Source organism: Abramis brama (genome assembly GCF_963993115.1).
Source record: "Abramis brama genome assembly, chromosome: 16".
NCBI classification, from domain to species: domain Eukaryota; kingdom Metazoa; phylum Chordata; class Actinopteri; order Cypriniformes; family Leuciscidae; genus Abramis; species Abramis brama.
In genome coordinates, this window is record NC_139978.1 from 15,258,467 (window position 1) to 15,276,430 (window position 17,964).

Sequence of the window (17,964 nt, forward strand, 5' to 3'; positions counted from 1 at the left end):
CCATGATTTCAGAACCTATTCCAGACAAATGTGTTCTGAATATCTATGCATCTGTAATCCACATTCTGTGCAATATATTCGAAAGCTTTAGCAAACTACAAAAACACCATCTAAAGATTGTGAAACATATCGCATATGGATTAACATTCTGCCTGTTCGTTCCCCCTTCCCCACCCATTGTTAAACTGTCAGGGCATGATGATGGCTGCTAGCTAAGAAAAGTATGTTTTCGATTTATAAGCATGTGTATTCATTCATTCCAATAGCATGTATCTTTGATTCCAATAAAAATAATGCTTTGTCCATCTATTACAATTATGTGGCCTGACAGTCTAAAGTCTGAATTTTGATTTGAATGTTAAGTGTTTTGTCTTATTCTTGAGTCTCATTTACTCGACAAATCCGTCTGTCAGCGCACTGGCCAACTCAAGCCCCCATGATCCTTTGGGGCTGCTGACTTATGTCAATTCTACAGACATACATTACCTTGCAGTACAAGTGATGTCATCTCCTTTGAGAGTACGCTTACAAAACAAGTTTGAATAGATATACTGGAATGTGATTTTTAAATGTTGGCATTTCAACTAGCAAGCATAATAAAATTCCTCCGTCTGATGTGTTTTTACAATGAGGGAAATGTGTTTTAATCATTTTAAGGTCTGGTTTTATTCTTTCAAAACCCTAGATCAAATGTAAACGGAGTATTTTATAAAACGGGTTTATAATATAAATAACATATTTGAAAAATGAATAAAATATATGTATTAAATCAACAAAAAATGAAAAAATATAAAATGAATTAAAGTGAAATGTTGTTTTTCTTGCAGATGTCTCTCTCTCTGTGCTCTTTGTTTAATGGCAACATTCCCAACTTTAGCCAACACTAACATTAGCATTATGAAGTGAATGTCTCAACATGTTATAGATTACAGTACACTTTATCCAGTGGGTCAAGTTTTTGCTTTTTCATCCAAATGCTCTTTCTTTTCTTCACACTTCTGTTGATTTTCACATATGGAGCCAAGCTTGCTGCTATATAAATATGCTATCATGTGTATTATCAGTACCATGTTGCATTGAAACTGCCCACTGGCGTTGAATCTGTGATCAGTGATCTTCTTTATTATTTTAGCAGTAAAGCATGACACGCATTCTTTTTTAATGTGATTTGCTTGGTGCTGTGCTTGAGTTGGATAATATCAACGAGAACCCTATTGCACAGTTTATGCTCACTGTGTCAGTGGCTCGCTAGTACTTCCTTTACATTTCAGATGGATCAAAGAAGACAGTTGGCGATGGATTCAATGAGGGAAGTCTCGGGGTGAGGAATGCAACGGACACTCACTGTATCGACTTCAATATCATCTCAAACAAACAGTTCGGTGCTGTAGAAATTCAAGCAGCACATATTACAGCCTGAGGCTTAAGATATAGATCTCTTATGAATGTCCATTTCATTTTTCAACACTCAGTTTGAGGTCTGAAATGCATCAGGTTCCCTCAGCTGACCTCCTTGGATAGATTCAACATCCAATATGTTTAGGCTCAGAAAGGAGTTCGCTATAGCCCTATAACAATGTTTCCTATTCCTGCCCTGGAGGTTCTCAGACTCAGAGCATCAAGGTACATGAACGGGAATCGCTGCCCTATACGATTTAAAACATGCTTTATTAAAGGTTTAAAAGGCATGTCCTGATTTTGCCGAGTTAGACGCGTTCCTGGGTCAACATATTTTGTTGATCCTGGAACAACATTCCTGTCTGAAAATTTAGTCCTAACCATAACCCTACCCTTAAACCTAACCTTACCCATAAGTTATCCCTAAAATCAGAGGGAAATGATAGGTGAATAACAGTGATGTAGAAGCACCTAACCCTGGTAGTAATCCTAAACTTGACATAAACTGTAAACTTCTCCCTCAAATCTGATTGGTTGATTGGAATGTTGATCCAGGATCAACAATGATGTTGATCCAGGGACATGCTGTTCGTGGTGAGATCAGGTTCACGTCTAAAGGTATCTGAATGGATCATACTAGGCCACCATTAAAGTTTGATTCATCAAGTCTTCTAAATTTACTAATATTATGAGATATAATTACACTTTTCTTACAGAAACTCATAGGATAATTATTTATAATTTTGTTGTATATTATATTTATGAATGTTATGTTTGGCTTATGCCATTGACTTATCTTTAGACAAACACACACACACAAAAAATCCTAAAATATTTGTAAAAACTGATTAAATATTTTGCATTTATACGCTATATACCAAATGCATATTCCTGGTGTTATTGTACACTTATTACTAGTGCACATTTTAAATCTTTGTCATTTTATTAATGCAATGCCTTCCTCTGAATAAACATTTTCTTTTCAGTCAACGTTACAAAATTTTCAAGCAGTTTTCAAAACCTGATCAATAAAGTCTAATGTTGTCCTATTTTCCTTGAATATGTGTTTTCACCCCGCAAAAACATCACATTTCTGACAGTAAAATATGTTTAAAATGTTGTTTAACATTGCCTTTAATGTCAACTGGAAATTTTAGTTTTTAATCCAAAAGATAGACATCAAGTCTTAAAATTTTTTCCAAACAAAAGGTAAATTCATGTTTCTCCCGCATTCAAATCATTCTGAGTATTTAAAATCTTTTGGATCACTGGATACAGGTCCTGCTTTAAAACATGTGAGGTTTATTATGACGGATGCATTTTAACATTGTTTGAACCTGGATTATGAGTAGCGCTGAAAATAAAGTGGCTGTCTTTGGCTAAGTGGAACATATTTAATAAACAGTACATGAACAGCACATATTTCAAGTTGTCACATTGTTTTAAGTTTATGCTTGTTCACATTCATCTTCTCAGCAACCTCAGGGCAGAGGCTCCTTAAAAAAATCAGTTCATATTTGCTACAGTTGTCAGTGGATAAGTGATAAAAAACAGATGTAATCAAAGAACAACTTCTATATAGCTCTTCCATGGCTCTCCCCCATTAAAGGGGTCCTATTATGCCCTTTTACGAAGTCTTGATTTTGTTTTTGGGGTGTACTAGAATATAATTTCATTAATGATTGTTCAAAAAACACATTATTTTTCACATATTTTACATTATTACAGCACCTCTCTCCCCAGTCTTTCTTGAATGCGCCATTTAGTTCCTGTTTCGATGAAGCCCCTCCTTCTAAAATGCGAAATGTGCTGTGATTGGTTAGCTGGCCCAGTTGTTGTGATTGGCACTGCTTAGTGCTTGTTTGGGAAATGTCATCTCCCTTACCATAACCGCGAGCTCTACTCAGATGTAAATATTAAGGATGGCATAAATTTCAAACCATTTCATGCCTGATTCAGACTTCAGAATGTTAACAAAGAAGAGCATTGTACTGAACGGATTTCCAGCACGGACTTTGCAAGAACGGATTTATACACCATTTAAGTGTGATATTTGTCTGAAAACTATGGTAATACAAAGTAATCGATCACAAAACCATGGTTAATTTTCACAAGGGGCGGTGAACCATCTTACAAAAGCAAGAGCTTACAAAAGCTACAGTAAACACTAAATCAATATTGTGTAATGTTAGTTAGCAGGCTAGCAGAGGCTTTGCCCTTAGTTTACATCATAGCAACAATATAAAACTTATAAATGGAACTGTTAATAGAAAACGGAACTACAAATAATAAGGCATACTTACAAGTTGTGATCCAAGAACAACAGATTGTCCCAACAAAGAACTGCTCCATTTCAGGAGAAGCTTTTGTGCGTAGCCTGCATTGTACTCTCTTCTGGAAGCTGTTCTCCTTAAAATGTGCAGCACACAGCTAAACGTTTAAAATAATTTGAAACCACTCTAAGTTCATCAGCCTTCATCATCAGTTTTGGAAACAGGGTGGAAAAAAACAGCGTCTCTTTGACATAGCGACAACACTGTCTTCTCTAATGCAGCTCAAACAGGCCTCGTCCCCTTTTTTGCGTATTGGGCGGGGATTATTTAAATGAGTAAAGCTGTGAATTCAAATATCTCGAATAAACGCGTTGTAGTCTAAACGAGGCGTTTGTTGTAGTTCTTGGAAAGTGAATTCTGTTAAATAAAATATCACCCATTGGAGTGGACTTTGAGCTTTGTAACCTTGCAGATCTTTTTTATGCACAAACAGCAACATTACACACTAACTAAAGTTGAAAAAGTAAAAAAGCATAATAGGACAACCTTTAAGACAAACAATAAAATACAATTAACTGAAGGCTTATGTATCCACTATAATGTATCCACTCTCTTAATAACTCTCTAGTGCTCCTGGATTCAGAGATGCTGCTATTTCCTTCAGAAAAACCAAACAGGCAATTCCATGGAATGAGCGTCTAGGAATTTGCCCTGGTTCTTTGTCTTCCCACTCAGATTTTACAAGTAAAATGGACTCTTGCCCTGCCAACATCTGTTCTGTGGGAGACACCAGTAAATCCACTTTTATATTGGCTCTTTATCTTTTTACCCAACACATGCAGATACTGCTGATGTCCACCTCAGCCGGTGGAGGAGATATGTGAGTGAAATAGCGATTTCAGAGCTTTATGTAACTTTGTGTGTTTGCATATGAGGCGTATAAGCTGCATCAGTTCAAATGTTTTTATGTGATGTTAAAGGAATAGATTACCCACATTAAATGTATCATAAAAGTCATCCATATGACTAGTGCGCCATACGGCAAGTCATCTAAAGTCATATCACTTGTGAAAAAAGTACACTTTAGCATACTTTAAAAATTAAAATAATATACTTAAGTGGGAACTGAATGTAGCGTTTTCAGACACTTAATTGCATGTTATTTAAAATTAAATGAAAATGTGTTACAGTTTAAATTTATATTAAATGCGATTAGCTGACCTTTATAGCACTTTCTTGACACACGTATGCAGGACTTAAGTACATCTTTATTAGCCTATAAGTTCATCATTTCTTCTATTGTCTTTGAAATATGGTTAAAATGTAATGTTGAATGTACTGATAAGCATTTGTGGTAAACTAAAATATACTTTAATGTGATTTAAAATGTCCTTTAAAAGGAAAACTTGCCTGGTTTCACAGTCTAGTCCCAAACTAAAATGCATGTTTGAGCTGTTTTAACTGAAAGTAATATCTTAAAATATGTCACTGCCATTGTTTTGTCTCAAGATGCACACCAGTATGTTTCATTTTCTCTAAGACATGTTTAAAAAAGCTACTTAAATGTCTTAATTTAGCTAAGGCCTACTCTTGGCTTAATCTAAGCCATGTCTGTGAAACCGGGACTTGAATTGACAAGCTCCAGCGACATTTCTCTTTAAAAATTCTCGCTTTAGACTTCTAATTCGTGACCGGTGTTTTGTTTTCCTCTATCCTCTGTGCTTCCACTTTCGTCAATACGTCATGCGTCGGGCCAGAGTTCACTCTTTGGCTGGAACTCGACTTGTGTACGGAAGCCAGTGATTCTAGTTTTGAAAGTTATAAATATGGATATTTTTCTTACAAAATCGCATAGCTTCGTTTCAGAAGGCATTTATGAGCCGTATAGATAACTTTTATGATGGATAGTTGGCCTTTTTAGTCTTCAAAATCTGTTATTATTCACTCCCATTATAAAGCTTGGAAGAGCCAGGATATTTTTTAATATAACTCTGATTGTGTTTGACTGAAAGAACAAAGTCATATACACCTGGGATGGCTTGAGGGTGAGTAAATAATATAATAGGATAAATAGGATAATTTTCCTTTTTTGGTGAACTAATCCTTTTAGAAACATTAATGCACACATGTTCTCTTTAAGTACATTTAGCTAGACTTTTGTTTCAATTTACTATATTATCTCAGTTTAGTAAAGTAAATGACACTTTTAAGAGTTGAAGTAGATTCTTCTGGGGCATTGCTAGTGTGGGGAAAAGTGGAACTGAGTAGAGGGGGTCCAGATCACAACGATGCCCCTCCCCGATGGCCCCTGCCATTTCATTTAAAAAAACCGGAATGATTCATTCATAAATTGGACTGATTGAGTTCTTGAGATCAACTCACTGATGCATTTATGTTGTTGCAGTGATAAACAGCTCACTGGAGGTGAATCTTATCAGTGAATAACTTATTTTGGTCTTTTCCTCACACAAAGTTATTATATGCCTTCAGAATATAAACCACTTGCATGATGCTTATGGTGCTTTGTGTACTTTTGAAACTTAAAATCTAAGATCTTGATTTTTAAGTGAACTATCCTTTTAACCTGGGTTTTGGCATGATAGAGCTATTCGTTCCTTCTCTCCAAACACCAACGCTCACATAAATCAACGTTCTCCAATTCTGTTCCGGGTGATAGTAGGCCTACATTTACTTTTTGAAACCTTCCTTTTCTCCCCTTGTTTGGATTGGCACAGCATCTGAATATCATTGGCTTCAAAGTCAGTTGCAGAACGAGGCATGAAATCAGTTACACAATGACCCACAAGCATCAGAGATGCAGGGCGATCTGATTTCACAACATATGGCATCACCTGTTCTCTGGAGGCGAGTATAACGCTCATCCCACCGTATTCCACTCAAACATCTGTGGCTAATTTATCATTCTCACATTAAACAGAGGATTTTTCAGATGCCTGACTGAATCTGCTCTCAAGCCCAAGGCATTAAATCCTGTTATATCACTCACAGCAAATCTCAGCTTGTCATAGAGAGAAATGTAATATTACACCATGTGTTTGGCCCAGTTTATGGAGGGTGGGTTGGTGGATGTATTAATTAAATGTGTATTTGATTTTACCAGAGATTGGACCTTGCAGATCAGATTAGATGAGTAAAACATGTAAGGGAGTCATGTCATCAAGTCATCATGAAGGAAAGTCGTTACAAGGACAAAATCTCAGTATACTCAATAAAACCACACTAGAATATATTCGAATAAGGGTCAACCATAATGAAGGCAGAAGGTAAGTTGTCAGGTGTTTTAAATGATATACATTTATAAAATATATTAATAATAAACAATTCTGTATTTCAGTACATTAGAATATAATTTAAATGTTTGGGGACGATATAATTAAATATATTTATAATGTTACAAAATTTCTATTTCAAATAAATGATGTTCTTTTAGGATCCTAAAAATATTTCCAAAAAATATTAAGCAGCACAACTGCTTTCAACATTGATTATATATATATATATATATATATATATATATATATATATATTTTTTTTTTTTTTTTTTGAGTACCAAATTAGCATATTAGAGTAGTTTCTGAAGGATCATGTGACACTTAATACTAGAGAAATAGCTGCTGAGAAATCATCTTTCCCGTCACAGAAATATATAAAATATTTATTTTTAATTTATTTTATTTTACAATATTACTTTTTTTTATTACTGATTTTTTACTTATATTAGACTTCTTCCATGTTGTTCCTTGCACAATACATGACCTGAAAACACTATTACCAATTACCTTGATTTGTAAACTCATACATTTTGATGTTTGCATCACATATCTAGCTCCGTATGTATGGCTTTTCTGATGTATTAAACTTTGTAGCTCACCTGATACAGCACTCGGGTACGAGTATTTATTTCACAATAATTCTGTTTTTACTGTATTATTGATCAACTAATGCAATCTTTGTGAGCATAAGAAAATTCGTAAAAAAAAAAAAAAAAAAGTGACCCCAAACTTTTGAACGATAGTGTAGCCTACCCTTCACATTTTTGTATGTGTGAAATCAACTTTTTAAAATAAACCTTCCTAAAGAAATATTCACTGGAGTAAAAAGTGACAATTAGTTCCCCTTGTATAAATATGAAAATGCCCACCCACAAAATTCAACTCTCAGCTCAACTGAGCGATGCATCTCACAAATAAAAATAAACAAAAGCTGAAGTAAGAAAATAGTTGCTCATGTGTGTCATTTGAAAAACACTGTGGGCCAGATGAAGGGTTTCATTGACGAAAGGCCTCAGTCGGGGCATTGGGTGATGTCATCAGGGCCTTTTCTGACTGATTCTCAAAGGCATTAGTTAGAATAATAAATGTAAGTGCATGTTATGGGTTCAGGTTACTGGGCTGTTTCCTTGTGTTGGATCTGGAGAGGAACAGGGCCAGAACAGGAAACAAATGATTAGTGTTTTTGTCAAATATTGTACACGCACTCTGACCTTGTACAGGAAATTAGTCTTTAGTGATAGAATGTGTGAGTTTTTATGTGTGAAAAAGCTAAATGCAATAATAATTTAGCGATATTGGGTGCAATAAAACTCTATTGCATTATATTTAGTGCGACATTCAGTGTTGTTTTTCTTTTTAAAAAGATGTCCAGAAACACACTAATTTACAACATGAGTGAAACAATGCTTTTTATTAGAAATTTGTGGTGCACGAGAGAATAAAAGGATTCCAACAAATTATTTTTGATTTATTGACAACAGCATTTTCATAAGCATTTTCCCAATCCTTAGAGCAAATATACGTTTTGATGTGAGTCCGATTACTCATGGCTTCCAGGAATTTGGAATCTCCTTCATCCAGAGAGAAAGCAAGAAACAGAGTCAAAATGTATCAACACTTGACATTAAGTCCACTTCTTTCCAAACAAATGAAAGAATATTTCTGCAGAGGAATAACACACATCTGTACAGGGCTGCTGATAGCGACACGTTCTGCCTTTATGTCAGCTATATTAAACAAACAGTCCAAAGCTGCATCAATATTCATGTCTTTATATGACTTTATTTCCTATAATGTTTCAGCTCTTCCTAGTTCCCACAGGATTTTTTTTTAATGCAGTTACAATGAAGTATCAACTTTGTTATTTCTAACTTAAATTTCTATATCAACCTAGGCTCATTGAAAAAAATGTCTACTTATATTTGTTCAATACAACTCCATCAATTTTTCACGCAAATTTTTATTACAGAGGCAAATTATTAATTGATAAATGCTTATTTCCATGCAGTTCTGTAAGAATTGAGAAATTAGGAGATGTCGGACAGTCTGGTTGAAGAGCGACCAGACCCTGAGAGGACAAAGGACCTCTCTGGAAATTAACATTTGAACTCTTCCTCGTGCACTATTGAGACGAAAGTCTCACCTCAGAGTCATCCTAATCTACATCTCTTTCCCTCATCCCCCTCTCCTTCTCCCCTAATGCAAAGATCACCAAGGACTCGCCCAAGAATATATGGTTTAATGTGAATGATTAACATCGAGTATTATACATATTTAGTATCATTTGAAATGTCTCATTGCGACTGGTACAAATGTCTCATTTCCAAATAAGTAAAACAAAAGGTAATAAGGTTTTTAAGAGTTTAGGGATAACTGACACACAAAGGAAGGTGGTCTCTAGACAAATGGTCTCCTACCCCCCCAAATTGTGTAACTTCTGAATGCAAATTTCCATTGTTAAAAGATGTTTCCAAGTGAAAGAGGTCCTGACTATATAATGAAATGCAGCAGGGGATACGGGGCTTTTCTGTACCTCAGATTAGCCTTATGTATTTCTTAATGTTGGGTTGCATCTCTTCTTTTTATTCCAGAGCATTTGATGTTTTGTATCGATTATCTTTGAATTGATTATGAAATTGGCATGATACATTTACCTGACATAATAAAATGTTACATTTGATTATTCTAACTGACTTTGACATTATTTTCATTAAAGAATAGTCAAACATTCGCTCATAATTAATGATCTACCTTTTCATTTATGGAGTCAGATGAAATAACGAGAGAATACATATTCAAATGTATTGAATTTAATAAAAAAATATTTTGCCTCGAGAAAAGACAGTAACACGTTAAGACCTTCCGCGCTGGTCGGATGTCTCCATTGGGCCAATCGAGCACGAGCTTACAAGTTCCTTGCACAATACTATGCTACGACCTCAAAACACTTTTACCATAGAGCTTGATTTGTAATCTAATACATATTGTTGTTTGCGTCACATAACCAGCTTTGTATGTATGGATTTTCTGATGTAGTAAACTTGCTCTGTATCTCACCTGGTACAGCACTGCACTTGCCGTGAGGAGTACTTGGGTCTAATAGTACCGTGAAACACAAATCATGACACTCAATAAAAAAAGACTTGTAGATGCAAGCGTGGTGCTAACACTATCAGTTAGATTTAGTGCAGGGATGGACATACCAGGTCCCGCAGAGCTATCCAACCCTGATAAAGCTCATCTGCCAGTAGCCTTCTAACCCTGAAGACATTGAGTATCTGGTTCAGGTGTGTTTGATTAGGGTTGCAGGACAGTGGCCCTCCAGGACAGAGTTTGCCAATGGTTAGGGTATTAACCAGACATTTCATTTTTGAACTGCCATGATACTTACAACAACCAGCGTGATAAAATGTCTGATAGCTGATTACAGACTTTAGATATTTTGGCAAATCTAAGCACACTTGTTGAGACCTCTTCTTAAATTATGGAGAAGATATTATCATCATACAGTCTAAAGGCCCATTCACACAAAGAATGACAACTGTAACTGTAACTATATTTGGTGTGAATGGGCCTTGAGAAAAAAAAAAGAGATATTGAGGTGTTTAAGGCCTACATTTGCATGTAGAATCTGTGTACAATTTCAAAATATAATTTCAAAATATAAAATCCTCAGAATATTCAAAATATTCAGAAAAAGCTATAAGTAGACCATTTGTAGGTTGATTCCTCTCCAAGGGTGTAAACACTCACTTTGTCCGAAATCGAATACTTCCTATATAGTATGCAAAAAACAGCACACCAACAGAGTATGTCCAAATACATAATGTTCGAAAAATGACCTACAACTTGTGCATATAATGGACACTTTACAATCCCATGAGGCCACGGGAGAGGGTTATGAATGGCAGAGATGCAACTCAACTGACATTGGTAGGTTAGAAACAACATGGCAAATGTAGTATGTCTGAATTCCATTCATACTACCAATACTTTATAGAACAATTTTTGTTTTTAACAGTCATGAAGTAAGTTCCAATTCAAATATACCTATTCAGATAGTATACAATTTTGGATGCACCGACTGCAAAACATCTTATTATTTTGAGGATCTCAATCAGCTTGACAGCTCAACCAATGACATTATTTCGGGGCGGATGTATCCATTTTCTGACCAATGACAGCCAGAAGGGAACATGTTTGAAAATAGTAATTATTTTCACATTTGGCTGCATCCAAAAATCACATACTCCCCTACTATATATTAGGCGAAAAACAGTATGAGACAAGAGTAGTATGTCCGAATTCACAGTACTCATAAAAGAGTAGGCAAAATGTACCCGGATGACCTACTACTTCTGGCGATATTCTGAAGTGTGCATATGATGGACACTTTACTATCCCATGAGGCCACGGGACAGGATTTGTGAATGGTAGTGACACGATGCAACTGATGCTGGTAGGTCATATGATAATGACAACATGGCGAATGTAGTAGATTACATTCACACTACACACACATACTATAGAACATACTTTTTTAGCAGTCATGAAGTTATTCAAAATAAGTACCTACTCAAGAGAGTATGAGATTTCGGACGCAACCAGGTATTCCATTCGCTGACACATAAATCACACACTTCACCTTTAACCCATGTTTCATTTACATTGCTTATTGTATCAGCCAACTCTGAAACACTGATTGAAAAATATTACCTCTTTACCTTGTTTATTGTGCTTGTCTGACCCCGCCACTCCCTGCATGTTGAAAGAGATACTTTCACAACTGAGCAACTTGAACCACAAGGATTTTTTACAGCATTACGTTGTCTTCAGTGGTGCTGAACTTCGTGCCTGCATGTGTTTGTGTGGATGGATGGGTGATTGACCGTGTGTTTGTGTGTGCTGAGTGTGTATTTTCCTTGGCTGTTTGCCACACCATTGTGTTCCCCGTCGCCGTGTTTTGTTACATAGTTTTGGTCTTTCAAGCGCCATTGCCCACACTGCTGAATCAATAAAAACTGGTTTTGCATCATTAAGTTTTATGTGTTTTGTCTTTTGTGTTTCTCCTTGTGTGTCATCATATGTGTCTGGAAGTAATCTGTTCTGCGTTTGTTTGTAGATTTGTTAATCTTTACTGTACATGGAACATGTGGAATTTTTCTTTGGAAAGTACCAATTAGTTTTATTTATCACGAATTCCCTTGTGAAAAAGAAGTGTGCTTAATTGCAATGAATGTACACATGTGTACTTCAAATCTTAAAGTCCCCATGAAATCAAAATGGAGGTTTTTGGGTTTTTGTATAAATATGTTAGCCTTACTGTTATATATAAGCTAGTGTGCTCCAAAACAATGACAAAAGTCGCATTTAGAAGATATAAGCATTCAAAACTTGCAGTCTCTCACTTCCGACAATATGATTTTTATGACATCAGCTTCTCATCAGATTTTCTGTCCAATCAAACGCTCTCTAGAATCTAAAGCATCATAGACGCTGATGCTGTGGCTAAAATTGGTCCCTTGTTCACACATTTACTATTTTCTACATGTTGAATGGCACATAGTGCACCAGTGTAAATATGCTTTCCATTTACATATCGTTAGTGTCATGTGAAACGCCACATCACACCCACAGTCTGCTCCGGTCCAGAGACACGATACACAGAGCGGATCATATGTGCGAGTCGGCGCAGAGCAGAAAACGTAACGGACCCATTTGAATTCTGCACAGAATGTTATATTTTAAAGCGATATGGAGGAGATTAGGAGGAGAAAAGGTTAGAGATTATGAGGAAACTGTGGTTTTACCGAGCTCAACGGCTCTGGCCGAGCTGATATAAACGAAACGCTATTGGCCATTTTAAAAAAGGGGAGGTGCTGTTCGATATCTGTCCCGCCCTGTCTTCCTGTTTCAGTGGAAATTATGTATAATGCTGCACGTTTCAAGGCACTTCAGTGGGCCTTTAAAGTATATATATATTTTTAACTGTACTTATGGAATCTATATATAAATGAAATAAAAAGGCCACTTAAGGAGAGGACACTTTCATGACACTTTTAAAAAGTGCACTTTGTAATAATGTAAATTAAAAATGTTACCTTATAGTATACGTTTTAAATAATTATATATGAATAATATTTTGTTGTACTAAAGCACATGTAAAGTACTTCATAATTTAACTGTAATGTGTTACTCAATATCATATTTAATTAGTCCTGCCAAATCGATTTAATCGATTTGACAGCACTACATTTAATACATTTTAAATATACTAAACTGCAATAGAAATTACATAAAAATATGTTTTAGTTACCATGGCTTGCCAGTACGTTTGCCATTTTAACCACATTTTTAAGACAATAGAAGTAATTATGAAATTACATTTAAAGAGGCACTTTACCCCTTCTTAAGTGTGTCAAAAAAGCAACTAATTGACTTGAATATACATTTATATATTATTTTTATTTGAAAATGTGTGAAATGTCTGACCTCTGTATGTATAAATACATTTCGCCACATACTTTCCCTGGAAAGTATTTCCTATTGCTTTCGAACACTGATTTATTAAGTGCTTTAAACCTGCTTTGTGACGAATGTGCCTCTTGTGGTTCAACCTATTAAGACAAATGTTCTCTATACAAACCATTATTTTCACTTCTGCTTTCTCTCAGTTTAAGACTTTGAACGCAGTATGTTAGCCTTTGTGACTGTACTTTACATCACAGTCTGAACATGTTGAGCTTTTTCTGTCACAACACGGGTCATTATTCTCTCTCTCTAGACTCTCTTCCCATGGATGACATTTGCACTAAATGAAGACAAACTGCATTAATTCAGCTTCCTGTTGCAGCTGAAACTCTCAGCACTGTGGTTGATAAGTGTTACACAAAGGCCCTCTCAAACAGAGTGCACTTCTTATGTGAACAATCAAACCAGACATCCCAGACATTTTCTGAACCTATAGATATCTCATCAGAAACAGCATGACTTGGGTCGGTCATATTTCTTGTCAGGGTCAGAGAAAGGGTCATATTTCTGCTATATGCCATGCTTTTTATTTCAGGCAGTGATCTATGAAAGTGACATACAGAAGTATTTGAAGCTTTAAGATGTGTGTCATACAAAACAGTCTGTGCAGCTATTTTCAAGCTCTTTATCAAGATATAATATCAGAACATCAACCTCTCATTTGACATCATGAGTGGGAACTCTGAATTTTTCAGATTCTTCACATTTGACTCCATCAGTCCTAAAGACAGCATTGTGTTTTTTTTACAATGGCTTCCTACTGTGCCCGTACACTGTGTGTATTCGTGTGTGTGTGTGTGTGTCACGAGGTCACAAGGGCTACTTCTTTTTTTCTGATTAGGGCTGGTCATACCCCTCACATCTTGTTAGTAAATGCTTGCACTACACGACAGGACACGCCAAATAATTGCCAATCTATTGCTGATAGAGTCCAGTTTCTTCACTCCTTTTTTCCCCCAGAAGACTTTAATCAGTGTTGTGGAATCTATTTTGAAACTGTAACTTGTGACTTATAAAGTAGTTAAACTTAAGTTATTCAAGGTTTTTTTGGTATGTATAAAAATAGAAAACATTAAAACTACTTGATTTTACCAAGTTTCCAGTGACATAATTTATTATATAATTTTTATACAGATTTAATTTTTTTCACATTTTTTATTTTATTTTACAAGTTTAACAATTACAGAGACAACTTAAAAGAATAAATAGATTTACACTGAATATATATATATATATATATATACCTAAAGTACCACAAATTTAATTTTATAATTTTCTTGTAATCTGTAAATTTATGTGAATTGTCTGAATGAACCAATTCACTATAATGAATCAGACTTTCCAATAGGTGTGTATGACTTGAAGCGGTAGTGCGCATGCCGATGACATCAAAAGTATGACAGCGAGAGCGATTAGAGAGCAGACGGCTCTGTATGCTTTTGATTCGCTCTCGTGGTACTTTGATGCCATACACTGATCGGTCTGTGCAGCGCCGCTTCAAGTCGAACACATGTAATGCTACACATGAGAAACAGAATCACTCAGCATGAACCAATTCACAAGAAAGATTCAGATTTTTTTTGTGTGTGTGTGTGCTATGAAAGAGAGGATCATTTAGAGTGAAGGACGATTGTTTAGGACGAATCGACTAACTAATAATTCTGATTTTCCAATGCTAAATGTGCTTTCAATGCTACATATGAGAGAAAGAAACCTTAATGATTCAGTAGAATGATTCAGACTTTCCAACACTCATGAGATTAAGACAAACCCATTCACTAGATTTATTCTGACTTTGGCTGTGTCTGAAATCGCATACCCTCCGTACTTATATTGAATAAGTAATTAATTTTTGATCGCAAATCTATATAGTATAAATTTGTGTAATGTGTATGTAATCTGGAAGTACTTCATTCGCCATGTTGTCACTGTCATGTGACATACCAGCGTCAGTGCCATTCGCAACTCCTCTCACATGGCCTCATGGGATAGTGAAGTGTTTATCGTATCCACAAATCAAAATCTCGCTGGAAGTAGTGGGTCATCTGGGGACTTTTTGCCTACTCTTCATACGTGTGAATTCGGACATACTACTCTTGCCACATACTGTTTTTCACACTCTATATAGTAGGGAAGTTTGCGATTTCGTATGCAGCCTATACGTATGAAAGAGAGGATTGTTTAGGACGAAGTGATTCACAAGAATTATTATGATTTTCCAGCGCTACATGTAAGATAAAAAAATTGTTTAGGGTGACTTGATTCCCTAGCATGATTTGGTTTTCCAGGGCTAGGCTACATATGAGAGAAAGAAGAACCATTTAGAACGAATCAGTGATTCAGAGTTTTCAATGCAACATACAGAAAGAATAGTTTAGGGTGAATCGATTCACTAGCAGGATTTGGATTTCAAGCTCCTCATATGAGAGAAAGAATAGTTTAGGACAAACCGATTCACAAGAATGACTGATTTTGAAGGACTGATCTTCCAATTCCCTGAGAGAGAATAGTTTAGGATGAGTAGACTCACTAGACCGATTCAGATTTTTCAATGTTACGTACATGAGAGAAAGACATCATTTTGGATGAATCAATTCACTAGAATGATTTGTATTTTTTTTTTAAATGCTACATAGAGGAACAGAAACATAGTTAGGCGAAAGTTTGCTGATCACCAGTCCTGGAAGCTACTGAGAAATATAGTTAAAATTCAGTTGCTCCCCAACAAGGCTTTTAATTAACTATAGCTTTTTGCAAACTTCACACATTTTCTTGTTTTGATGGGTTTCCATAGAGGGATCAAGTTGTTGTTTTAAACAAGTTCAGTAATGTAATGCATAAAATATGATTTGAGTCGAAGCCAGACATTTGCAAATGCAATTGATAAATCAAGGCTTATTTGCTCAGTGTCTTGCGTAAGTGAAGGGGGCTTCTGGGGGCTTCTAGCAGTGTTATTGTCATAATGAGTTTCAATCCTCTTGCGGTCAGCCTTCAGATTATGTTTTGTACGCCTTAGCATTCTGAGAGAACTGAATTAAGGACTGCTGTGGAAAACAACCTCAATGAGCTTCATTAAACTCAACAAAATCCAGTTATGCCTGTAGTGAAGGTCAAAGCCTCTGCTGGGCTGGAATGGAAATCCCCTCTTTGAGTAAACAGACATGTACAAAATTCAAGAATGTATTGATCATCGTGACATTTTGTTCTTGCATGTCAGGAAATGAGTGTTCAGTGGCTTCAAAATCTGTTTATTTAATGTTTTTAAAGGAATAGATGACTTGAAGTCCCAACACAGTGATTTGGATTAGGGTGTGTATTGGAAAGGGTGAGCAGACTCTCCGATACACATAGCGACTTGTAGGAAAGCCAAGAGGACCTTTAGGGGGTCTGGGACACTGGAGCTGCACAACACTAACCCGCCACGGCTCATTTGTCTTCTCAGTTTAATCATATTAATGACATCCTGCACCAAATATGACAACCTGCAGCTTTTATTAGGGTTGCTAGTGAGGTCTTACATGTATTGATGCCCATATTAACAAAGAGATGCAAGTCTCCAAGTGTGGCTTTCACATAAAACAAATTCTTATCCTGCTGAGCATTCGAGCTAACAGATAAATGCGGTTTATTTGTGCATCACTGATGGAGTACTGATGTTGGCTTGAAATTCTGCTGTGCAAGATTTTGGCTCACGGGGAAGTGTCTTGTGGGTTAATTCAGATGCGAAGACTCCACACATTAAAGAAGAACCTCCGCCCTGTTCTACCAACAATTCTGTACCTCTCCTGAGTTCATCTAAACACACACACCGTGTCATGTCAGTCAATCATCACCACACCCAGACCTCCCAAACGCAACAATGACCTCATGAAAACACTTCTGGGTTTTATATCTGGGTTTCCTCTTTCCTGCTCAGACAGAATGAATGTGACCTCAGACCTGGAAGACAAGAAATATGCATGCCATTTGTGGATAAACACCCACTGATTTTCTGACTGAAAACAAAGAGTGTTATTAATGGTTTTGAGCATGTTACTATATGGTTGCTATAGGGTGTTCTGTGTGGTTTTTACTGTTTTTGTCCATAGACTGAAAGTCAATGGGGTCCAAAACAACCCTGGACCCCATCGATTTTCATTGTGGACACAAGACATGTCTCAAATTATCATCTTTTAGGTTTATGAGCTAGAAAGATTTGGAACAATGAAGGAAAGTAAATGATGACAGAATTATGCGCTGTTGCTATTATACCGGTGGGATAAATGACTCTTGCGCCCGACGCAAATCTAAAATGGGTTGGTCTGAAGTAGCTACATTACTCATAGGTGTGGTTTGGGCGTAACGTGAAATAAAATAAATCTATCTATCTATCTATCTATCTATTGTAATAATGTATGATTTGCAAAAATGAAAACTGCTGCTTCTGTGTAGATGAGAGAATCAAAGTGCATGCGCGTTGTGCACAAGCT